The sequence below is a fragment of the Lycium barbarum genome, chromosome 4 (genome assembly GCF_019175385.1).
Source record: "Lycium barbarum isolate Lr01 chromosome 4, ASM1917538v2, whole genome shotgun sequence".
Lineage (NCBI taxonomy): Eukaryota > Viridiplantae > Streptophyta > Magnoliopsida > Solanales > Solanaceae > Lycium > Lycium barbarum.
The window spans coordinates 22,700,519-22,726,218 of NC_083340.1; the positions used below are offsets into that span (position 1 = coordinate 22,700,519).

Consider the following 25,700-nt stretch of genomic DNA (forward strand, 5'->3'; position numbering starts at 1 on the left):
ACGGGATATAACAGATTAAGTGTTGTTGCAAATGATTAGAAATATCCTTTGGAGTTAATATGTGAATTTGGAGAGAGTATGATGAAGATTATAGTTAGTTTTGATTGGAATTTCATATTGAAACTCAAAGAGGAAGAAGGACAATGATGTTTGTTTCTAGATTCCAATGTATAAATAAGTTGTATGTTTTTTGTATTTCAGGTATATATTATTTGTATATCCAATGTATCACTAGACATAACGTGATCACATACACACATCATATAAAATACATACAAACAACATATGCAAGTTGAATGTAAGTTGTATATATTTTTTGATCCGACTGAATACAATAAAAATTTTATATGCAAATTATATGTAAGTTGCATGTTATATTTTGTTAAAAATATTCTTGCTACTTTTAATAACCCAAAAGTTTTGTTAAAGCAAAACATTAATGTCCAATATTTATAGCTAAAACCCCTTTTCATAACCAGAAGACTAATAAGTCATGCCCTTTAGGAAAGGAGGAACCATTCAATGTGAACTGAATGCCAAAATGACAAGATCAATTGATCTAATTGATAGATGATTGCTTCAGACAATATGAATTGTACAGAGCAATAACCAAAAATTCTTCGGTGTGCAGATTGTATGAGGAACATAGATTCCAATGCTTAACTTAGAAGATGCTCATAAAGCATTAAACGAAGAATAACTTTATTCCTTTTAAATAAATCAATTTCTAAATTTGAGCAATTTTTCAATAAAAATCAGCGGTCCCTTTTTTCCTTTGTTTCTCACGCTTTCTTCCTCTCTCTTCATTTTTTTCCTTCGCTTCTCTTCTTTTCTTTTGATTATAAATAATATTACGAGATGCAACAGAATCTTATTGGTGATTTAAACTATTGTCATATTGAAAAATATCTTGAGAAGAGATTTTTATCCCAAGTGTATTATTCCAAGTGTTTCTATAGTCTAATACCGACTTCTAATGAAAAAGGAGCTACACCGGTGTATCTACCATCGAAACCACAATTATTTCACCACAATTTAAACGCTTCTAACATGAAAATTTACAAAATATTACGTTTGTGTTTTCAACGTTCACTCACGCAAAAATGCTATAGTTTGTGTTTCTCAACTTCCAGTCATTCGAAAATGCTATCATCATAAAACACAATTTCTTTTGTTTTAGCTATGAAACCTAGAAAAGAAAAAAAAGGCCAATATGGTATTTTAATCTTATTATTAGTTTATTAAATTACACACACATGGATTGGTTAGAATTTAAAAACCATAAGACCGATTGAATAGGCAAGTAAGCAAATACTAGTACGTCAAATACTAGCATCAATTAAGCTCGGGAAGTGCGTATAACCTCGTAGGCTTCAATTCCATCTTGGTATCGTTGTGTTAAGGTGGAAACCTTGGATCTAAATTGGTACTAAGAGTCAACTAGATCCATTGAGGTAAAGATTCCTTCTCTATTACTAATAAGTTAAGTTAATTCGAAGTTATATTTGTTAGATTGTCGCGTGTTAAGCCTAACTGGGCGAAAGACGGCATAACCCTCTTGTGGGATGTTGTTACTGGAATTATATGGATATTGAATTAGATCAAATGCCTTTGATGTTGATTTTGGTTGTTGTTGAGATCATGGGAACGTAGTAAAAACAGAGGAAATGCTGCCTGAATTCCCTTAACTCCAAATTAAATAGTCTCAAATATACATCATATATGCATTGGTGTTTGAACAATTAAGGCCTAACTAAGGTCATCTATCACCATGTAGGGGAAAGGGACGAGCGGGCTTCGAAATAAGGAATTCTTTTAAGTAGCGGCTCGGCGAATTAAGGTATGTAAGGTGTTTGTTTCCTTTCTCCTTTGGCATGAATCCACTAGAACTTGACCATGAACGTTCCATAATAAATTTACTCTATTCTAATGTCTTATGCTTCATTTATAATGTCCTAGTGTCACGACCTATTTCGGCTAAGCCGTGCGGGCACTTACCTTTTCCACCTCGGTAACCGAACCCTCAACCCAACGATAAGTAAAGACATGAATAATTAAATCGAGCAAGCGGAAAAAAATACGTAAGTCTCACAATAGTGTATAATAACATAGTGCGGAATAAGGAAAATACCCCCAGGGTCTAGTCTAAATCATACAAGAGCATGTTGACACCCAATTTTGGTCATCCTTTTCGTTTAATTAATTTCACTATGCTTCTCAGTCCTGAAAATTCGCCAGAATGAGTTTGGAATATTTTTCACTAATTATTACGCTATTTTTTCAAGATATATTTCTCTAAAGTTAAGAACATTCTTATTGTTTCTTAAAAAAATTACCAAACACCGTATTTTTAATTATAAAATTACTAAACATTGTTCTTTACAATTAAATCACTCAAAAATAGTATTGATATTCCTATATCAATATTGGCGCTGACATTTTTCCTTTAATCCTATTTATTACTATGTTAATCATCGTTTATTCTATTTCAAAATAAATACGTATATTAAATTACTTGTATTATAATCTTTCATATGTACACATTTTCGAGAATTAATTAGGACAAAGAAGCATATTTTAATTAATTCAAAATGGAAAGGAATTGGGATGATTAAAATCATCTATTGAATTGGGCCAATTCTCTTCTACCCTTATACAAAATCTGTGGCCCAATATTAAATCCCACAGACCCAAAACGCCCCAGCCCAAATCCCCAACCGACCCAGCCCAATACCGAACCGACCCGGGCCCAACACCTCCAACTACAACCTAATTAAGAGCCCGTTTGGATTGGCTTATAAGTTGGCTTATAAGCTGTTTTCAATTTTTTTGAGTATTTGGCTGGCCAGCTTAAAGTCATTTTATGCTTAAAATAAGCTCAAAAACATAATTGGACCCATTTAACTTAATTTATCTAAAGCAACTTATAAGCTGAAAATAGCTTATAAGCCAAAAAAAATAAATTGGATTACCCCAACTTATTTTTTTCAGCTTATAAGCTGCAAACAGCTTTAAGCTATAAGTCAATCCAAACGGGCTCTAAGTCCAGAATCAGTCCCTCTTACTCCTTCACCTAACAGCCCTAAAACGCTCCTCTCTCCTCTCTCTTCGTCCGTCACCCCACCACCACCCCACTCCCCGTCACTTCCATCACTTTACCACCACCACAGAAACATCCCACAAAATCCGCTACCTACACCCTTCTTCTCTTTTCTCACACTCCATCTCTGAAGCCTACAGGAACCATGTGCAAATTCAGCGGATTTTATGGTGAGTCCCATCCCTATTTTCATCACCTCACCTGTTTGAAATGTCAATTTTTCCCCCCTTCTTAGATTCGAAATTCAAAGGCCAAAAACTTCTTGAAGAAGCTGTTGAAACATTCCCTTTTTTTTTTAGCTATAAATACAGCCCTCTATGGGCTGTTAAGGGGGGATCAATCGAGGTAAAAAGGAACCACAAAAAATCCCTTTTTATTTTTACAAGCTTTCCCCTCTCATAAAGTTTCTATTGCTTTAAAACTTGGGTTCTCAGAAAATTCTATTTTTAACTCTTATGTTCTTTTGGCTGTATAATTTTGGTTATTCTCGGCTGAGCAAGGGCCACTTCAAGCGGATTCGAAGACTCGACGACGATAATAGCCTCAGTTCGCTGTCACGGAGAAGGTAACCACACTCGTCCTCTCTCCGTCTTTCATTTTATAAGAAGCAAAAACGTAGTCGTTCAAGTATTCTCGTCGTATACTTGGTTTGGTTGGCTGGAATGTGTTCTCTCTTCGTTTGTTGTAAATTAGTGTAAGGCGATTAATTCGTCGAATATGTGTTTAACTCCCTTCCCCCCCGTTCGTTGCTCGGTGATTCTAGAAATCCCTTTTTATTTCTTGGTGTGTTATTATGTATTCTTTATGTGCTTTGTTTGAGGTGTCTTAGATTAGATTAGATGTATTTGTCGGAAACATTATTAACGTAGTTTTTAGGCTGCTTGAGTTTTAAAGTTTGGAGGATTCATACTGCCTCAAAAGTAGTATGAATACTGTTTCAGATGTTAAATACACAATACAGACAGCTTTGATTGGTTTGTGTTAAGTAAAGGGAAGAGTAAACTAGAGTTCCAGGTCTGTTACAATTGAAATCTTTAGAGATGGTTGATAGGATGCAATCTTAATATGGTTAAGATAACTCCCTTTGTGTGGTTTAGCTGGTTAGCATTCAATGTTTTCTTTACTTGTTTTCATCAGAATTCTTCACTATGTAACTCTCCAATGTGCTTAAGCTTTATGTTCTATGTTGGCATGTCTTAGTTTATGTTTGTGTGATTAGTTGAGTTCAAATTTTGCTCTAGTTATCTTAAAAGTGATCACTCATGCTTTAGCCTTGTAAGCTGAATACAATTATCAACTTTGCTATAGGGTTCAAGCCGTGTTACATTAATTAATACTCATGCTTGTTTCCACTGTTGGTTAGCTCTTAGTATAGACAAGAGAAAAGGGTAAAAGCTCACTTGAACATAGGGCACCATAGGATGAGCATTTTATGGTGCTTATTATACATTCATCCAAAGTCTCTAGGCAGACCCCTTCCCTTTTTTCCCCCTTGTTGTAGTTCTTCTTTTTGTGACAACTGTGGTAAGTGGATTAGTTTAGTTTTAATTTGTATGTTAAGTCACTGACTTGTAGTTCTCATTGCACTAAAATATTATCTTGTGTTTTCTTTTAACAAAATGATCTCCCTAAGTTTACTGTTAAGTCAACTAGTATCTCTAACTGCTTGATCAAACTTGTAACATCTCTATCATATTTGTAGCATCTTTGGAACCAAATCACATTAGCTTGTCATAATTTAGGAAAGTGACCTCAAGAAATTCTTAGAACATTTTGGATCTGCCTTGCTGCTTTACTGAATATGTTAGTTTTAGAGTTGGACATCATCTTGTGCTTTAATTCCCAACATGTTCAAACCAGAATAGCTTGGTTCTGTTTAGACCATTTGAGTAACTGTAGTAATGATTTCTGAGGTGTCTGCTGACTCATATAACTTACAAAACACTAAGTTGATTCTGCCCTTTTGTCTAAACAAACTTTTGTTGAAGTTTATTGCTGTTACAAATCAGTCTGGTTAAGTTCAACAGTGCTTTCGTTTCAATTTTCTTTGCCATCCTATTCAAAGAAATAGGTTAGGAGTTAGAACATGTTCTAATTGGATTTAGAACAGATGATAGGAATAGACTTGAATCCAACTCCACTAAGAAAGAATGAAGAAAAAGATCTTAACTTGAATTTGGCATGATTACCCCTTTCAACTCTCTAAAGTTTGCATAACTCTTAGTGATAAAGGCTAATATATAACTGGATTTTTTCTTTCTTCAGTGATGTTATTATATGATGATTGCATACAGCTTCTATTAAGTATTTGAATTCTGTTCTATTATTCTTTTCTCACTGTTATGCTAGTTGAAGGTCAAAGCAAATTTTGGGTGTGGTTTAGCCTCCTCCGATAGCATGCCATGCCTAAGGTTCTAGAAACCTTTTGACCTTGTGCGGCATTAGAAATATGGATGGTGGTAGCCCCTTCTATGTCCTGAATCTTTTAAGCCTGGCACTTTATGATTATATATATGTGTGGTTCCCTCTTAAATGATCTTACCCTTCGTTGTAGATGAACTGAAAACAACCTCCCATAAGGATTTGTCATGCCTTCAATTAACGTGTTTCCTTTCCATGTTGTGTTTTCCTAAATAAGCATGAGCACTATTTGACAGCCTAGCATAGTATCTTGGAAATTGGAATATGCTTAGACATTCTAATTTACCTCTGTTTGAGTTGAAACATATTGAGGATCTTGTAAAGTTGAAAACTGTTCCCATATCCCAACATGCCTAAAATGATTAAAATGCAATAGGTGTTTGTTCTATTTTCATTTTTTGTTATGCATTTGTTTCAATAGTGGATATGACACTGTCATACTTGGTATTTGGTTTAATCCTCTCTCTAGCTGTTGATATTATAGCCTTCCTTCTGAATTTTTCTGTCCATATGTGTGAGTCATGTCTCCAGTTATTTTATTAAGCCTGCCTGATCAAGTGAATACAGTTGGTAGTTTGTTCTCTTAAAAGTGAACTAAGAAGTATAACTATGATAAATATAAAAGAATTTGAAGTATAATATGGACTTGGTGTCATGCATAAACTGATTTGTAGTTTGCAACTAAGTTCCAAGTCAATAACAGTCTTATAGACCTTAAATGTTTCTCTGCTCTGCTGTGTTAGCCCGTATTTGCTTGAGTAGTGAAATATTCATTAGATCAGTTATAAACTCGGCTATTAAATTTGATGAGATTAGCATGAAGTTTTTTTTTTTTTCATTAGATATGGCTACATGTATCCCAGTACACGTTGTTTGACTCAAGAATAAAGAAATCAGTTATAAACTCGGCTAAATACACGAGAAAGCCTTGTCTTACATTTGATTCTTTTATCTAGCATTAATTAAAGTTCTATAGACTTCTTTTTCCTTGTTGAGAATTATTTCTAATCCTTTTTTTTTTCTTTCTTTTTCATGAGGAACCTTGGGAGCATTTGGAGTTATGGCAACTCCAGATTCTGCCCAGGTCAGAGAGAAACTAGTAGCAGCAGTTCTGCTCGTGCCTAGCTATCCCCGATTTCCACTCGTGTCTGAGTGTCGACGTCTTCTTTCCTCTCTTCAAAAATTTTATGCCTTTGTATTGATGTGTCGTTTACATATTTTACTAACATTTTGTGAGTTTGTATTTGCAGTGTTTTATTTCTCGTTTTTGTGCGTGAACTGTCAATGATGATCGAGAAGAAAAGTTTGCTTAATTGTTTTCTCACTCCCTTTTTTAGATACTAGATGCTATATAAAATAGTTCAATGACACGAACTTATTATTACTTAGCAACCTTTTCAGGTCGCAAATGATTTCACGAAAGTTTTTTTTTTTTACGCTGACCTTGCATATAAGGGACCCCAACGCTTTTTTTTTTTTATTATTTTGTTTTTTATTTGGGGAAAAGGATTTGAAATGATATTTTCAAAAAATAAAAAATAAAAAAAAATGCAGATCTCTTAGGGGGCAAAATGGTGACTGAACTTGAGCCCCAATGTGTTTTGTCATTTTTTTTTTTTTCTATAACCAACTTTGAGCCGGCCAAATTTCTTAAGTTTAAACTAGGAAAATTACATTAGGACCCGAGTACGGTGGCTCAAGCTATTTTACGAGAGTTCCAAGGTACATACTCTATTTTTTTTATATGCATATATATATACTATCTTATTTTTATTAAATCATCCAATCATCTTTACACTACGTGTGTACTTATATCTATCACGGTACTTGTACATATTGTTATATTTTTCATGGCTATTTCTCAAAGTATACCTCTTTATACTATTTTTACATATGATAAACACACTCCGTGTATTTATCATTTTCTCATAAAAATATGTATTTTCATGCTCCACATTATATATACTATCCTTATATACAATAACTATATTTTTATCTAATCTTCAAAAAATACATATGTACTTTTTTCGTGAATAATATACATCCCTACCACATATAATTTTACAATGAGTATGCCTACATACTATTTCTTTTTTGAAACACGTACCATACCTATACTACCTTATTTCCATTAATTCCCTTGGTCGTCTTTACATTATATGCATCTATATAGTACTATCATGTCACCAATAACTATTTTTAGTTACCCGTGATATACATATCACGTATACACGTTATTTTCTTGTAATATATATATATATATATATATATATATATCCTCTTATTCTATATTATCCATATTACTCTAAATAAAACAAATGTCATACATATTTTCTCATACATACATTAGCATTAACTACTTCCTTTATATATATGCACTTACTCGTATAGTTACAATTGCATTAAAAACCCCCTTTTTTATACAAATAGTTTCGATATATATATATCCTCTTATTCTATATTATCCATATTACTCTAGATAAAACAAATGTCATACATATTTTCTCATACATACATTAGCATTAACTACTTCCTTTATATATATGCACTTACTCGTATAGTTACAATTGCATTAAAAACCCCCTTTTTTATACAAATAGTTTCGAGAGAGTAGTTTTCTTTTTCCGCAATTCTTTAAATAAGTGATAATAAATAATTAGATAATCTCCCTCTAGTATTAATTAAACTAAGTTTAAAGACTGTCCTCGGATAGGCTTTGAGGGATGCATAACACCTTCCCCTCGGGGTAAATAAAACCCTTACCTAGAATCTCACAGATTTCAGAGACTAAAAAATGGAGTTTTACTTTTTATAAATGGTTTCCTAATATTTCCTAAAATTAGGTGGCGACTCTGAAAATTTACAAAACCAGAGGAAACATAGTCATAAGTTGTGAACTAGTTTTAATTTGTTAAAAATAGGGCATGACAGAGCATCTACTGAAAATATACAAGTCTGGAATAATATTACATAAATCTATCTATGTCTCAGAATAGCAAAAGTAAGACATAAAATGGGAAGAGTATTCAAGGCAGCGAACGTTCGTGCTCACCCTGGAAACTCGCAACAACACTGAAGATGACGATCAGCCACGAGAGATGGAAGTAGACCCAACCTGATACTCTGCATTCATAAAGGAATGCAACAAGTGCAGGTCAGTACAAAACAATGGTACTGGTAGGTATCACCGGCTGACTAAGCATAGCTAACATAATTCAGACAATAAAGTAAGATAGGTAGATAAACCAACAAGTCAAACATAATCGAAGTCAAGTACACGTCATCGCCTAAGTAGAGCATCTAATCCCAAATGTGTCAAGCCTCAATATATCAGATCTGAATCCAACATCACAAGTACAACACCAAATCATCTCAAAGTAAGCCGTGATGCAACACAATGCAATAATGTATGGATGCCATGCAAATGTTGTGTACACATGTACTCCGAACAGAAATATCGACATCTCGGTAGCACAACCCAAGGTGACTCACGAAGTCTAAGTGCCACTCATCTCGGATCTTGATCAACAGACAAACGGGACCCCGGATCTTTGCCCATAAGGGGTTCTCACCGGCACCACCCTGGGGGACGCGCAGAGTCCATACACTCACTCAATCCACGATTCCGGAACTAACATCAGATATTTGGACTCCCACATCACTCTTATTTAAAAGCAAAACCAAGCTCATCACAATGTTTCATCACATATCATCAGTGTCTCAACAGTATATCATGAAGAATGAAAGTGTGTGCAATGCATGTATCAACATCAATAATCATACTCAATATCACAAGTACCATCAACGGGTACGCCAATAATATATCAACGTCACAAGTACCAATAGTGAGTATGCCAACAATATCATAATCGAGATGGAACAATAGATTACAATATCTACTAACAATACGTGGCATCAAGCCACTACAATAGAACAATCAAAGCACAACACACGGGGTGGCTAGCCCCAAACACGCAACAGGGCCCAACCTAAGACAATATCCAACCCAACTTTATACCCAAAGGTTTACATGCTGTCTCCAACAATATCATCTAAATATATGCTTCGCTATACGAAGTCTCACCAAGGGTAAGCCATAACCTACCTGGATGGCCAAACCGTAAACTCTAAAAATCACTCTTTTGCCTTGCCCTTCTTCTGAACCTCAGAACCAAAGTAGCCTAGGCATAATCGAAATCTAGATTAGAAATCATGAAGAACGATACTAATATTGCTATCATTCAATTTAGCTCAAATAAAACCCTAGAAATTAGGGAAACAGGGCCTACAAGGTCAAAATAGGAAATTCGGGAGCAAAATATCAAATTAAGCACTAGGTGATTGATGCGGCATGATTTTACACTACAATCGATGCTTTTCGGCTATAAGTTTTACTTGTTTTTAAGCAAGTCTATGTGATTTATGTGTTTTTTTTATTGGATTTTAGGTATTAAGTGTTTTGATGGCAAAAGTTGGAGAATTAGGTAAAAATGCAGAAAGAAGTGGAGAAAATAACAGATCACTGAAGAGGCAGTTTGACGGAGCAATTAGACGGGCCGCAAAACATTCTGCGTAGCGTCAAATTGACCGTATAATGGTCACAGTAAGTAGTGCATCGAAGATCCATCCTGTAGAACAATTATATGGACAACATAATATTTGACGGTCCGTCAAAGTGTAGCGTAGAATGACGCAAGAGACTGTTGGACGGTTGAAGGGCAGTAATTTGACGGGCCGTATAATGGTTTTACGGTCCGTAGAATGGACCCGACAGACAATTTTGTCTTTTCACTTCTCACGACTTAGGGTCTTATAAATACCTGAGATATGTTTTTTGTACGGCAGTCATCAGTTTTTATTCTTCTTAGCACTAAATATTCATAGTTTTGGAAGTCTTTTGGATTACAAACAATTGCAATTACTTTCTTTTCAATACCAAGCAATCAATTTGTAAGCATTATGATCTCAATTATTTCTAATTGTTCTTCTTTTTCTATGAGTAGCTAAATTTCCTTACTAGGGTTGTGAACCCATTGATGAGTGTTTTGTGATTGGGTTTGTGATTGATATATGCATAACGGATTGTTAGGGTTTATTTATTCTTCATTCATAGTTAATGGTTATAAACATTGATTAAAGCCATAAGCCTTGATTTATTTGGGAAAATAATTAGGGTTGGTAAGAATAAATAACAAGGACTCAAAGCTTTAAACTTTGTTTAATAGATTCACTTAGAAATAAGATGAATTTACTTGGCATAATTAACCGTTCTTCATATCACTTTCTTATAGTTGGGAAAATCATAGAAAGAAATAATCTTTATTTATTGGAAAATAGTAGAGATTCACGTAGAGGTTAAGTGCATTCATATAACAATCAATTAGAAGTATATCGAGATCAATACCTATGATCATACACCTCATCTAAAGGAGACACAACCTTAGTTTCTTTTACCATAAATTACCACCCAAAGCAAGTAGTTAGCAATTAGTCATAAAAAAAAAATCAACTTTTACCAAAATCATCAGATTAAGACATTAGACCTAAATTAAGCATCCTACGACTTTAGTAACCTTTTCACACCATATTCCCTGTGGGATTCGACCCCAACCTTGTTGGATTACTATATTTGACAACGTTCGCATTATACCATTAATAGGTGTAATTTGAGCGTATCAAATTTTGGTGCCGTTGCCGGGGAATACAGTTTTGAAATTACTAAATAGTGTTTGCTTTGATTGAAGTCTTTTGCTTATTCTATCACACCTTGTTTGCTATTATCTGTAAACCAGGTGAATATGAATCAGAATGAGCAAAATCAACGTGCTGGTTCAGGCGAATGAATCAGATGATGAGAATGTTTTCGCTGATCTTGTTCCAGAGGAGGACTATGCATCCGCTATTGTTCATCCTCGAGTTGGAGCTGCTAGCGTGAAAATTGACTCCTCTCTATACCAGTTATTGAAGCTTGAGGGATACTTTCGGAACTCTACCGGGAATGACCCTCAACGTCATTTGCAGAATTTTATGGATGTGTGTGCTTATCACATCTAGAACAACGTTTCACAAGATGCTATCCGGCTGAGGTTATTCAAATATTCCTTGGCTGGAGATGCAAGAGCATGGTTTGAGAGGCTGCCTCGAAATTCGATTACCACATGGGCAGAGATGGTGACTGTTTTTCTTAAGAAATGGTACCTTCCTAGCAAGAAGGCTAAAATTCGTGATAAGATCTATGAATTTAAGTAGCGACCGGGGGAACAGCTATATGAAGCTTGGGAGAGATTCAAGGAGTATTTGCAGAAGAGTCCGAATCATGGTTTTCCGGAGCACATATTAATGGAGAAGTTCTACCGAGGTCTAGATCCAGTGACGCAGTCAGTTGCTAATAATGCAGCTGATGGTTGTTTCATAAATAAATCTTATCGACGAGTGACCAATATACTTGACAGGATGACTACTCACAATCAGGCTTGGCACTCAAACAATGCTTATGTTGTGCCTTACGGTAGTGCTATGATCTAGAATATGGTAAAGGAGAATCTAGATACCCAACAAACATTGGCTGAGCTTGTAACAAATATTTCCTTGCTAACAAAGAAGTTTGATGAGACCATATTAAGAAGGTGAATATTTGTGAGGATGATGCAGGTATGCCAAAAGGAATATACCAGACTCAAAAGGGTCCGTTTCATGATGGCCCTTCTATGCAGATGGAAGATGCTAACTATGTGAATAACTCTCAAGGGGGTTATCAAAGACAGAACTACCAAGGTGGTTACCAAAATCAGAATCAATGGAGACCTCAGCAAGGTCAAGGTGCTTACAACTCAGGGAACTACAACAATAATTATGGTGGTGCGAACCAAGGGAGCTACAACAACAGTAACAATTTTGGGAACAAGAGTTCCAATCCTTATATACCACCGTAAGGGCAGTCAACAGAGCAAGTTAGTTCGAAGGTTGAAGCAATGCTTGAGAAGATTCTGGCAAATCAGTCTAAGTCTGAGAGGACTTTATCTGGGCGGACAGAGACAGTGGGTTCCCATATAGCGGATATTCAGAAGCTTAAGTCACAAATGAGAGAAATTTCTAGAGAGTAGCACCCTCCTAAAAAGGGAGGACTTCCGAATGACACTATTCTGAATTCAAAGAATGGGGGAGGCGGTGTAGACCGTGTGTTTGCCATCACTACTACGAGTGGTAAAATACTCCAAGGGGTTGATAAGAAGGTTGTTGATCTTGAGCCGATAGATGAAGGGGAAGAGGTGTAGTCTGAAGCACAAATTATTGTTGATAAGAATCCTACTGACAAGAAGGTTACTGATATTCTAGAGATTGTGAAGGAGGCTGATAACACGAGCAAGCAGACTGTAAAAGGGGCTCTCCGCCCTTTAACTCAGCTTTTCAAGTCTAAACCTCCCTTTCCTCAGAGATTGATAAAAAAGAAGGAAGATGCTAAGTTCGAGAAGTTTTATGATCAGTTGAAGCAGTTATCTTTGAATTTTCTCTTCTTGGAAGCTGTCAAGGAGATGCCCGATTTTGCTAAATATTTGAAGGACCTGCTGACCAAGAAGAAAATGGTTCAACATGAAACCGTGAGTTTGACTCACACTGTGAGTTCCATCATCTCAACTACTACTGTTCAGAAAAAGGGAGATCCTGGGGCATTCACCATTCTTTGTTCTGTTGGGCACCATGATTTTTCTCGAGCTTTGTGTGATAATGGGGCGAGTATTAATCTGATGCCACTTGCTATATACAAACAATCAGGTTTAGGGATGCCAAGGCCGACTACTATGAGGTTGCAGATGACTGATAGGTCTATCAAAAGGCCTATTGGTGTGGTTGATGATGTGCTTGTGCGGGTTGGTGAACTTATGTTGCCATCTGATTTTGTGATTCTTCACTGTGCTGTTGATCGGGACATTCCTATTATTCTGGGGAGACCTTTCCTTGCTACAGGGAGAGCTCTGATGGATTCAGAGAAAAATGAAATCAAGTTCCGAGTCAACGATGAAGAAGTTACTTTTCAGGCTAGCAAGGGGACGAAGTTACCAAGTGCTTACGAGAGCATTTCGGTAATTGATTCGTTTGATATGGTTGATGAAGCGGTGGAGTTCAAGAGGGAAGAAGAAAGTTTGGGTGAAGCTCTAGCTGGTATTCTTGTGAACTTTGATGCTGAGGACATGGAGGGTTATGTGGAGACAGTTAATTCACTTGTTGGGTTGGGATCATATTCTTACCACCCAAAGAAGCTAAATCTTGATCTGGAAAATAGAACAACTCCTCCAGCAAAGCCTTCGATCATTGAGCCACCTAAGTTGAAGCTTAAGCAACTCCTACCATATCTTAAGTACGAGTTCATTGGTCCGAACAATACATTTCTAGTGATTGTTTCAGCCCTACTGACTGAGGAGCAGATTCTGCAGCTTTTGGAGGTATTGCGGGAATATAGGTGTGCTATTGGTTGGACCATAGTAGACATTCAGGGTATTTCATCTGGGATCCGTGAGCATAAAATCCAGTTAGAGGAGGATAGCAAGTCGAGTGTAGAACATCAAAGGAGACTGAACGAGAATATGCAAGAGGTCGTCAAGAAAGAGATCATCAAATCGTTAGATGCGGGAGTGGTTTAACCGATTGCTGATAGTAAATGGGTGACCCCAGTCCAATGTGTTCCTAAGAAGGGCAGCATCATAGTTGTGCCAAATGCAAAGAATGAGCTTATCCCAACAAGAACTGTCACCGGATGGAGAGTTTGCATGGACTATCGCAAGCTCAACACTGCCACATGCAAGGACCATTTCCCTATGCCTTTTATTGATCGAATGCTTGATCGGCTAGCGGGGCGTTCCTACTTGTTATATCCCGTATTTTTGAACGTCAGATTATTTGCTGAGGTGGGGCCCACACATCGAGATTTTTTTGGGACATCTGAAAAGTCATATGAATCACGTATGTGAAGTTAAACATAACTCATGAAGGACCCTTGGGCCAAATCAAAGTGGAAGTCTTCCAAACGAATATTTTTAAGAAAACGTTTTCGGGTGATCTGACTTTTAGGGGAAAAGACGGTATTATAAGTTTGGAATTTGGAAAAATACCCAGAAATAGAAGTTGTAGATAATTGAATTAGCTTTCCAACCATAGGTCGTGGGTTCGTAGGTGACGTCGGTACAAGGAGATATGGACGTTTTAAGGTCGAAAGGTCAGTGGGCTAGGCCCAACTCGGGACCAACCGGGTTGGCCCAAAAAAATCAAAAAAAAATAATAAGGCCCAAATCTGTGAGGGATGGCCGGCCAACATGGCCCAAGCCCATGATTTTATTAATTATCCATGTGATAATTAATATAAAGGATCAATTAATGAGTCATATCTCATTTAGAAATTTCAAGAACACTTGAGAAAAAGGAAAGAGGGAGAAACCCAAGGGCCATTTTCGGCCAAGCTCAAGACCAAAAATCATTTTCTACCAATTAAAGGGTCCTTAGCAAGGTGGAGTAGTCATTGGAGCAAGAAACCACATATTTTAGTGAGTTACAAGTCCTAGCCAAGAAGGAAGAAAAGAGAGAAAGGTAAGAATTAATTCCTTTTTATTATGTTATGAAGGTTAGTTTATGTTGTAGTATGTAGAAATGAGTAAAATTTATGGAAGTATGGAAGTTTACAAAGTGGGTTTGCATGTGTGCATGTGTATGTAAGGTTGTATAAATAAGATGAGTTTGAATTTTTTGTTGTATTCTAGTTGTAGTTATGGTGGACCTTATATTGGAAATGGAAGAAAATGGTTCAAGTTGGCATGGAAAATTATTGGAAATAGTTATAGGAAATTATGTGATTTTAATGAAGTTTTTATGTAATTATGGAAGTGGAGTTTTAAATGTGAATTATTATGTTAGTTGGTGAATTTGGAAGGATAATAGTCCATATTGGCATGAAAGATTGGTTGTTAAGTGGTTATGAGAAGTTTTGTGATTTTATGGTAGATTTATGCAATTATGAAAATGAAATTGTTAAGGTGCAAATTATGATTATGATTGATGAAATTGGAAGATGGAAATATGTTATGAATATGTAGATTGAAGATTAGAAGTTTTTGGATGGATTATGGTTTTGGTGGAAAGTTTGTATATCTTGTGAATATTTTGTAGAAATGATATGAAATGCTTCCGAATTATATTGTAATGATCTTGATTAGTAATGAATGTAAAAACATTGAGATTGGTTTGGAAATGTGAAGTTGGAATGAAAGCTATTGCATTATGTTGGAAAGAAGACTAGTTGTGTTATATTGTGTTTCGTAGTCATGGTTGTTGTCATTGTGTTGATAGTTTGGCCGGGTTGAATTCCCGGATTGTTGTTGATTAAAAATTGGCTAAGTTGAATTTTGGGGATGGTGTATTTATAGGGGAGATGCTGCCCAAATTTTTGTAGACAAGTATTGGTTAAGATTGAAATCTTAAAGCCTTACAATTAACATTTGGTAATTGTGACCAAATTGTAGATTTTGGCGAACTTGAGACTTGATTTTGGAGACGTGTATGAAGCGAAAAAGGTATGTAAGGCTTCACCCTTCCTTCTTTGGCATGTCTTAGACATAATAGGGTGGATACGAGCCTTGGGGACAATCCTATTCCTAGAAATCCGAGTTTGAAATTGACCCTTTTTCATTCAGTAGAATTGAATTAAATATTGTATGAAATGTTGAAAAATTGCCTAAACATCTAGAATTTGCACAAATAGGACCCGACTACCTTAAAACTCTCACAAGTGACGTCATGAAATGTAACGTATGTAAATCGTGTACGCCACCTCATTTGACCCGAGGTGGGCCCGTTATTCGCGGATTTTCTTAATTGTCTCGTTTATCGAACGATAAGTATTGTAACTATTCTAATGAGAATAATTTTGTGATGATTATGAAGAACATGATTTCATAGTGGAAAATCTCGAATTATGGACTCAATATGAACATGAGAAAATAGAGTTAGTTCCTAATCCTCAATCTTATTTCTTTGAACATGATTCTACTTTCTAAAGACTTCAAGAATACAAGTTGACACCTTATGAGGTTTGTGACCTTATTATATGTCTTCTCTTAATACTACCCTTTATTTATAGTCTTGCCTTATAGTACTAGTTCCTCCAAGGCGAGACAAAGTGACCATGGTTATTCCATAAGATAATCGGAGACTACCGACCTTATGCCACTCCGATACGGACATGATTTCCTTTGGGCTCTAATGCATGCTGCTTATATGTTATAAGTATATGTACATGTATATGGGGAAGATTGGGAAAGAGAAGGCGCTATAGACGCATAGCCACCTGATCAGTTGGAGTATGGTACATGATATCGTCCCGGACGCGGGATATATGGTTAAATGGATCGGAGCCGACGCCTCGGCAATATGATATGTTCTATGTTATATATATATGAAAAGAAATGTTTTCCAAGAAAGCAAAGTATTATATGTATATGGATCGGGCTGCACGTGCCGCAGCAATACGTTATAGTATATGCACATATGGATCGGGCTGCACGTTCCGCAGCGCTAAGCATGCATGGTACCCGCCAACGTGCACTTATATGTACAGGTTATGTTTCTACTTTATGACATGCGCTATGTCTCTTTTATGTCATTATCCATGTTCTATATTTTCTGTATGTTATTATTCATGCCTTACATACTCGGTACATTACTCGTACTGACGTCCCTTCTTGTGGACGCTGTGTTTCATGCCGCGCAGGTCAACAGGTAGACATATTTGACTCTTAGAAGCTCCATCAGCAGTACTGTGGCAGCGCTCCAGTTGTTCCGGAGCCTCAGTTTCTTGGTACTACTTTTGTGTACATATTCGGGCACGGTAGAACCGGTCCTTCTTGTATATATAGATGTACTTTGTTTAGAGGCTCGTAGACAGATATGTACAGTCAGATGTTTTGTACTTTTGTGGTCCTCGTCGTTGTATAATGTGCTAGCAAAGTTTATAAGTCCATGTCTACAATTATGTCATTAATGTTAGCGTTAAGCAACAGAAAAAAAAAGATACGGTATAGTCTATACGGCCCACCTAGTAGTAAAAGTACGATACGAGATAAGGGGTGCTCGGTACAAGTATCGGGTACCCGTCGCGGCCCCTAGTTGGGTCGTGACACTACTATTGCTTCTTTGATGGTTATTCGGGCTACAATCAGATCAACATTGCTTCAGAAGATCAAGAGAAGACTATTTTTACTTATACTTATGGGATGTTTGCATTCAGCCGGATGCCCTTTGGTTTGTGTAATGCACCAACCACTTTTCAGAGGTGCATGATGTCAATCTTCTCTGACATGGTAGAGGACTTCTTGGAAGTGTTCATGGATGACTTCTCTGTTGTGGGTGATTCGTTTGAAGATTGTCTTGGCCATCTGGGTCAAGTGCTAAAAAAATGTGAGGAGCCAAATCTCATGCTAAATTGGGAGAAGTGACACTTTATGGTGAAGGAAGGGATCGTCCTCGGTCACAAAATCTCTGAAAAGGGAATTGAGGTCGATCAAGAGAAAATAGATGTGATTGCAAAACTTCCTCCACCTATCTCAGTCAAAGGTGTCCGAAGTTTCTTGGGACATGCTAGGTTCTACAGGCGCTTCATCAAAGATTTCTCCAAGATTGCTAACCCGATGTGTAAGCTTCTTGAAAAAGAGGCTAAGTTTGCATTTGATGACAATTGCCAGAAGGCGTTTGATGAGTTAAAGGAGTGCCTCACTACTGCTCCTATTATTGTTGCTTCTTATTGGTCTTTGCCCTTTGAATTAATGTGTGATGCTAGTGGTTTCGCGATAGGTGATGTGTTTGGCCAGAGGCACAATAAAATTATGCACCCGATCTATTATGCAAGCAGAACACTGAATGCTGCCCAGATGAATTACACAGTAACGGAGCAAGAGCTACTTGCTATAGTATTTGAGTTTGAGAAGTTTCAGGCCAATTTGTTGGGGTCCAAAGTAGTGGTATACACTGATATGCAGCATTGAGATACCTTATGGCAAAGAAGGAAGCAAAGCCACGACTTATCTGATGGGTACTATTGCTGCAAGAGTTTGATTTTGAGGTGAAGGACCGCAAGGGCACTGAGAATCAGGTTGCTGACCATCTCTCTCGGCTAGAAGAAGCTGGAAGACCTTCTAATGAGCTAGATATAGATGATGCGTTTCCAGATGAGAGGGTGTTAGCTGTGTCAATGGAGGTAGCACCGTGGTGTGCTGACATTGCCAATTATTGGGTAACAAGCATAGTTCCAGAGGAGATCAAAGCTTACCAGAAGAAAAAGTTCTAGCGGGATTCTCGCCAATACTATTGGGATGAGCCTTATTTGTTCCGAACATGCGCTGACAACATCATCCGGCGTTGTGTTCCCGAAAGTGAAGTGATGGCGATTCTAAAAGCGTGCCATGACTCTCCTGTTGGGGGTCATCATAGTGGTAATCGGACTGCGGCTAAGGTACTTGAATGCGGTTACTAATGGCTGACTATCTTTCATGATGCTAACCTATTGGTGCGGTCTTGTGATCAATGCCAGAGGCAAGAGAATATAGGTAGAAGGCAAGAGATGCCTATGGATTTTGTGATGGAGGTAGAAGTGTTCGATGTCTGGGGGATTGACTTTATGGGACCCTTTGTGAGTTCCGGTGGCATGAAATATATCTTGGTTGTTATGGACTACGTGTCGAAATGGGTAGAAGAGGTGGCTTTACCTAACAATGAGGCCAAGAGTGTCATGGGGTTCCTCAAGAAGAACATATTTACTCGTTTTGGTACCCCAATGGCTATTATCAGTGATGGTGGTTCCCACTTTTGCAATAGAGCTTTCGCGGGATTGATGGAGAAATATGGCGTAAAACATAGGGTGGCAACACCTTATCTGTTACACCCCCGAAAAAATTTGCGTTATCAAAACTGTAGACGACTTAGTATAGGCCAAAGGAAGAGTAAAGTTATGCCAAGATTAAGGAGGTTAAGCTTCCGAGGCTTTGAAAGAAAGTTAGGCAAGGTCTGATACGAAAATTTTGGTCTAAATGGAAGAAATAATATGTTCTAGTATATTAAGAGTTTTGAAGTAAAACAAAAGTTTAAAGTGAAGTTCGGGAAGTCTAGTAACGGAACAAGCGGCTCCTTAATTGGACATCGGGGTAAGGAGATATGGACATTACAAGTTGGATGGGTAAGCCAGAAAAATGGTCTGCGCGAACACGCAGAAGGCCAAAGGGCCGATACAGTGCGAACGCGCCCCCACGTGGCGCGAACGCGCTGAACGAAAATTCGAGAATCAAGTTCGGAATGAAGGTTGTGTTATAAGAAGGTAATAATAACATATATATGACATTTGGAGACCATATGGTGTAAAATTAGTTCATATGTTATTTGACTAAAAGCCCTCGCTGCCGCGAGCTAAGTGGGACCCACATGTTAGAGTTTTATGAAAGACGTGAGAAGGGACATGTGAGTAGTATATGGAAATTTGAGTAAGTCCTAAGAAGGACCCATAAGCTAAAAATGAGTGTAGACCCTCCAAAAGGACGATTTAAGAAAACGTTTTGGGTGATCCGACTTGGAGGGGCAAAAACGACATTATAAGTTTGGAATTTGGGAAAACCCCCCAAAATAAAGTTGTATATAATTGAAAGAGATTTCTAACCATAGGTCGTGGGCCCTCACACGATATCGGGATCAAGATTTATGACCGTTTTACTGAACGAAGGTCCAGGCAAAAAAAAAGGGGCCAGCGCGAACGCGCTGAACACTTTTCCAGTCGGTTCTGACAACTTCTAAAACGATATAAAAAGGGGTAAACCCCCTTATTTTTAGACCAAACACCCCTAAAAACTCTCCAAAAATCTGGAGAGTTCTCCCCAACTCCCCAAACCAAAATTTAGCCAAACCAGGTATAATTTCCCAATTCCAGTCCGGATAGCGTATAGTTTTTGCTGCAGAATCATATAGCGGGTGTGTGGTGGCCAAAAATTAGCGTGAAAAGGTGGATATACAACAATATTAAAGGGAGAAAGGTATGAATCTCTTCCTATTTGTGTTAATACCAGTTTATTTACGAAGAAGACGTAATTAAATGATTGTATACTAAGTTAATTAGCTATAAAAGTTGGAAAACAACGTGTGGGCTGTTTTATGAGATATTTTGGAGTTGAAAATATTATAATTGATGTTGGTATTGTTGTTGTTGTTGTTGGTTGCTGAATTGATAATTCGGGCTAGGCACATAAACAGGGGAGATGCTGCCCGATTTTCGGTAGAATATAAAATAGCTTAAATTGAAATTTGGGATAAATGTGTGGTAAAAGGCTAACATTAGTGTGAATCCTCTCAAATGTAGATTTACGGGCTTGGACGAATAAGCGTAGCCAGTAGGAGATTGAACAGGTATGTAAAGCCTAACCTTTCTTTCTTTGGCATGACCTTTATGGAACAAATAAATGACGTATATGTATGACTCTAAAGAAAATTCTATTCTTAGAGCCACTAGGATGGCCAATGTCTTTGATCTCCATAAGTTATTCCATATGGTTTGATATGTATATGTATATCGCTATAGACGCACAGCCACCTGATCAGTTGGAGTATGATATATGATATCGCCCCGGACGCGGGATGCCCGGACGCGGGATATGTGGTTAAATGGATCGGAGCCGACGCCTCGGCAATATGATATGTCTATTTTTTTATATATATGCAAAAGAGATGTTTTCAAAGAAAGTAAAGTATAATATATATATATATATATATATATATATATATATATATATATATATATATATATATATATATATATATATATATATATATATATGGATCGGGCTGCACGTTCCGCAGCACTAAGCATGCAAGGTACCCGCAGAAAGGCACTCACATGTACATGTTGTTTTTCTATCTCATGATATGCTCTATATATATTCCCTTTATGTCATTGTTCATGTTATGTATCTCTCGTATGTTATTATTCATGCCTTACATACTCGGTACATTACCCGTACTGGACGTCCCTTCTTGTGGACGCTGCGTTTCATGCCGCGCAGGTACACCCAGATGAGCTGAAGCTATTATAGAAGGTGTTCCAGCGGAGTTGGCAAGCTCCACTTGCTTCTAGAGTGTTGCCGAGTCAGAGTACATATGCTATGACGTCAGATTAATGTTAGAGACTTTGCAGACAGAGTCGTGGGTATAGAATGTCAGTTCTGCAAGCGGCTCCATCAGCCGATGTGTCATTTGTATTATGATATAAGTTCTACATGATTACAGAATTTGTTTGATTTGAGGACAAAGAAAAAGAATATTTCTGAAAGCTTTATTATGTATTTCATGTTTATTTGATTAAAGGTCCGAAAAGATTATTTATGTAATAAGAATCTGTGGGTCCGCTCGGCTCCGGATATGGGGTCGGGTGCCCATCACTCTCTAGTAAGGTTAGGGTGTGACAAAATGGTATCAGAGCAGGTTTGTCCTAGGGGTTGTCAGCAAAGTCGTGTCCAGTAGAGTCCTGTTTATGGTATGAAGTGCGCCACATTTATAAACAGGAGGCTATAGGGCATCTAGGGATTGTTGACCTTCTTTCTGTCTCAGATCATGCGATAGAGCCAAGTCATAGGAAATGAAATTCCATATATAAGCCTTACATACGACGGAATGAGGTAAGTGATGATATGGAAAGTCACTGCGGTAAGTATTGATATATTTGATCTGTTATCTGAAATTGGCAGTTTCGGATGGCTAGAATGTGATAAATAGCCGTATGCTCGGTGAGGCATTGTTGATATTTGCTGTGTACAGATTTTGAAAGGAAAGAATGATATAAGAGGAGCCAGGTCTGTTGAAGGATTCAGAAAAAGCTGACAAGCAGTTTTGCTGTAGATTATTATGTACGGATGGTGAGTGGAAATCTGAACATACTGATACCTGAGTACCTATAAGTAACGACGACGAAGGCGTGTTCCCCACCATCGGGAATTTGGGAATCTGGGACGAAAGATAGTTATACACATAAGTGAAAAGTGAATATTGAAGATCGAAAAGGGTAAAATGGTAATTGTAAAAGAAAGGACGTGTTACGAACATGTCTCGGAATCTGTAAGACCTCGACTTGCTCTAGATCATGTAATAAAGGTCATGCGAGGAAGCGGATGCGATTATATCAGTATTAAGGCGCCGGATTCCATCAAAGTTTCGAGGTTAAGCGTGCTAAGGTGGGGGAAATCTTAGGATGAGTGACCCCCTGGGAAGTGTGCAAGAAACCCTATATATCTAGACATAAGAGACAAACGAGAAGTTAGAGTAACCTAAAGGAAATTAGAGTATGCAGAATGATTAGAAACCTTAAAGAGGTCAGGCAATGGATTTACGAATGATATAAGTAAGACCCAAAAGGGGGGGGGGGAAGCAAGTGAGGAAAGCGTAAGTGAAGAGATTGAAACGACGAATTCCAAAATATGACAAATAGATGTAGTTCGGAGCGAGAATTTTTGTAGAAACGAGTTCAATAAGATCCAGGGGTTAGTCAGCAAAGAAATAGAGTGATTGAAGGGTATCTTTTAAGATCGGGCTAAAAATACTTTATGAGAAACAAAAGAATTGAGCGATATTCCAATGAAAGGGGAAAAATATTAACAAGATATTGGAGTAACAAACATACTCGTTATGGTATAACGGGATGTACCCGAGAATAAGATTATGGACAGACTACAAGACTAGTATGAACATTCGAGGTCGAATGATCCTAAGGGGGGAGGGATGTTACACCCCGGAAAAATTTTGCGTTATCAAAACAGTAGACGGCTTAGTATAGGCCAAAGGAAGAGTAAAGTTATGCCAGGATTAAGGAGGTTAAGCTTCCGAGGCTTTGAAAGAAAGTTAGGCAAGGTCTGATACGAAAAGTTTGGTCTAAATGGAAGAAATAATATGTTCTAGTATATTAAGAGTTTTGAAGTAAAACAAAAGTTTAAAGTGAAGTTCAGGAAGTCTAGTAACGGAACAAGCGGCTCCTCAATTGGACATCGGGGTAAGGAGATTTGGATATTACAAGTTGGATGGGTATGCCAGAAAAATGGTCTGCGCGAACGCGCCAGCGAGTGGCGCGAAAGCGCAGAAGGCCAAAGGGCCGATACAGTGCGAACACGCCCCCACGTGGCGCGAACGCGCTGAACGAAAATTCGAGAATCAAGTTCGGAATGAAGGTTGTGTTATAAGAAGGTAATAATAACATATATATGAATGGGTACCACCGTCGTGCCGCGACGTTAACTCAAACGCTTCTTGGGAGGCAACCCAAGTGTAATGTTTATTTTCCTTTTTGTTGCTTTTGGTGAAGCATATAGGGTAATGTTTGTTTTGGTGCAGGATATGAACAAGTTGGAGGAAAAAGTGCAAAAACGCAGATGGAAATTCTGCGCCATATTTTACGGTCCGTCAAAATTTATACGGATCGTAAAAGGAAGCGCAGAATGAAGGGTGCAAATAGTACTCACTGTTACTGTTATACGGTACATTATACGGACCGTCAAATATTTGACGGACCGTATAATGGAAGGTCTAATGGTGCAAGAGAAATCGGCTCACTGTGACGCGTTTACGCCAACATTTGACAACCGTAAAAATTTATACGGTCCGTCAAACGAAGCGTAAAAGTGTCACAGTTTCAAGGTTGCCAGTTCATCATCCCAGGTAAGTACTTGGACCGTAGAAAGGTCCGTAGAAATTTCTGCAGTCCGTAAAAATAGTTGACGGTAGGGCTTTTAATTTTTTATTTTAATTTCATAGTATAAGTAATCAAAAGGCGGCTGGGTTTTAAAATTTGAGAAACTGTTTCAACTTCTACCACTCAAACGCAAATCCTCCACCTTCCCTTTCCCACGCAAACATAAATTCCTACAACTCCTCCCATCCATTTCCTAGAATTACGCCCCACTAACCCTCACTACTCCTTTCCATTTATAACTCCCTCCTTCCATTTTCCAAATATCCCCAGCCGTCTCAAAGTAAAAAGAAAAAAAAATAAAAAAACTGTTGGGATTTGTTTTTCTTAAGAAGAGAGAACAAGGTCCCTATGTAAAGAATTGTATTTGTTGTTCTATACTCTCCACTCCAACAAGAAAGTCAGGTATTTTATTCTATATTCCCATGATCTATCACTGGGATTTGTATTCCATAATTAATAATCTACGTTGGGGGTGGGGTTTGTGCAAAAGGTTGGATATTGATGAACTCATAGTGATGATATGATGGGTTGGAGGGCATTCCGATGATTATGTTCAAATTTTTGGATTCAAATATTGTTATGCCTGCCAACTGTTCGATGAAATGCCTAAATCATAAAAATTGACAAAAAAGGGTGAAGTCAGAGTAACCCCGGCTTTATATGAGTTCTACAAGTGTGTGTGATGTATAAGCATGTGTTTTGAATTGAAGAGTCAAGTGTAACACTGAAAGACAAGAATTAAGCCGGGAAATTTTGACAACAAGGTTGACGGACCGTAAAAGTTTTGACGGTCCATCAAAAGTCCTAAATAGACATGATGTATTGTTACCATTTGACAGTAGGTTTGACGGACCGCAGAAAATTCTGTGGAGCGTCAAACTTCATCGTCAAATGGTTCAACACAAACTAGTTCACTGTAACCATTTAACGGTAGGTTTAACGGACCGCAGAAAATTCCGCGGAGCGTCAAACTTCATCGTCAAATGGTTAGTAGTAAAATTGTCGACAATTCCCATTTGACGGCCAATTGTGCGACCCGTAAAAATTTATGCAGTCCGTAAAAACATTTGATGCTTTATTTCTGTGCATAATAAAATAAAATAAAATAAAATAAAGCAACATTGCATCTAAAACATAATTTGAAGGTCATACTAATATGCTTTCCACGGGTATGCCTCCCAAGGTTCGAGGAGGTGCTCCAACTACTTCAAGAGGTAGAGGTAGGGACAGAGCGCAAGGTCGCAGGGGGCTCCGTGATGAGCCTGACCAAGGGGCCACTGGCAGCACGGGCCACCCGAGCTAGGGGTGCCACTCAGGTACAAGTATCCTCCCAGTCTGAAGAGAGGGGCACTTCTACATCCTCTAGTAGCTCGAAAAATGAAGTGGAAGCTGCCAGGCTGCGGGAAATCTTAATGAAAGAAAGATCCG

The 25,700-nt window shown here is 37.7% G+C and overlaps 1 long non-coding RNA gene and 1 other non-coding gene across 2 annotated transcripts; one reads left to right on the plus strand and one right to left on the minus strand.

Moving 5' to 3' along the window:
* Positions 1-3,051: 3,051 nt before the first annotated feature.
* LOC132635551 (uncharacterized) lies at positions 3,052-6,834 on the plus strand. Its single transcript, XR_009580618.1, has 2 exons — positions 3,052-3,665; positions 6,559-6,834. It is a non-coding gene; the product is annotated as an uncharacterized LOC132635551 (long non-coding RNA).
* A 4,903-nt stretch (positions 6,835-11,737) lies between these two features.
* LOC132638889 (small nucleolar RNA R71) lies at positions 11,738-11,844 on the minus strand. The gene has a single exon (XR_009581949.1). It is a non-coding gene; the product is annotated as a small nucleolar RNA R71 (small nucleolar RNA).
* Between the last annotated feature and the right edge of the window lie 13,856 nt (positions 11,845-25,700).